Consider the following 1,233-nt stretch of genomic DNA (forward strand, 5'->3'; position numbering starts at 1 on the left):
AGGAAAACTGTGAAGCTGACAATAAAACCCAAACAGATTTTTAAAACAATCGGTTAAGTGCTGAGAGCCATAGCCGAGTCCGAATGAAGCATGGCATTTTTGCCAGAACGGAAAGGAGGAAAAAAATGGTGGTTCATTTTGTGAGGCTATGACAATGCCAAACGCTCAACGTTTGTTAAGGTCAACACCACAAACTCTGTAATTTGGTATCACTATAGTTAAAGAAATAAAAATTCTATATTAGGTATGTTTTTAAAATTTTAGCAATGCCTCATAATTGAGAGGAGTTCATGCTAACAATGATAGGATGCTTTACCATTAGAAAAAACTAGCAGTATTATTTATTATGTTAACAAACTGGAAGATATAACTGTATGGTTATATGAAAAATATAGAGAAAGCATGTAATGAAATTTCAATTGTTTATTTTAAGATACATATATACATATAGTACTCATACACACACTTAAAGAAAGAAAGCATTTACTCTGGGACATATATCTAACTAGGAAATCCAAGAGAATCCACTGGCATTATTTGAACCAGTGCAGACAGTTCAGTATGACTAAATACACAGGATCAACACTGAAATCAATACTTCTCTACACATCAGCAGTAACCAATTAAACAAAGAGAAAAAAAGAAATCTTTCATAATAGCTCCAAAAGTATTGTGACCTATTAATAAAAATGTCAAAAACTGAGCCATACCTTCATAAGGAATCTAAAAATTTATTCAAAGACTAAGTTTGAATCTCAGCCTCTTGCTGTGTTTCCTTCTTATCACATTTTTAAATGCAGTTAAAATGTTTCTTTGTTGCTTCAGTTGTTTCATCATCCAGTAAACTTCTTGAGGGAAGGACCTTATTTGTGGCGTTCCTCACTCTGTCCCCGCCGAATGCCTCTCACAGTGCTCAGCAAATAATCATCACTTGCAGTTGTAAAACACCAAGGAACCCAAAGGGCCCACCAGTACTTATTCTCTACCTACTTGCACACAGGGTACGCAACAATGTACGGAAAATGCGGCAACCCTACCACGTGACAATGCTCCGCCCCCCAACCCCTCCTGGCCAATTAGAACAGTTCACATGTGTGACGTTGGCCCGCCCCACCCCAGGCAGCACGTGGTGGAATCTTCCGGTTTCAGGCTGTTTTTTCCCTCCTCGGGCCAGTGCGGCTGCGCGCTGCGCTCTGATTGGCTGAGAGCTGGCTGGCTGCGCGCGCAGACCCT

This window comes from Ictidomys tridecemlineatus, chromosome 10 (genome assembly GCF_052094955.1).
Source record: "Ictidomys tridecemlineatus isolate mIctTri1 chromosome 10, mIctTri1.hap1, whole genome shotgun sequence".
Lineage (NCBI taxonomy): Eukaryota > Metazoa > Chordata > Mammalia > Rodentia > Sciuridae > Ictidomys > Ictidomys tridecemlineatus.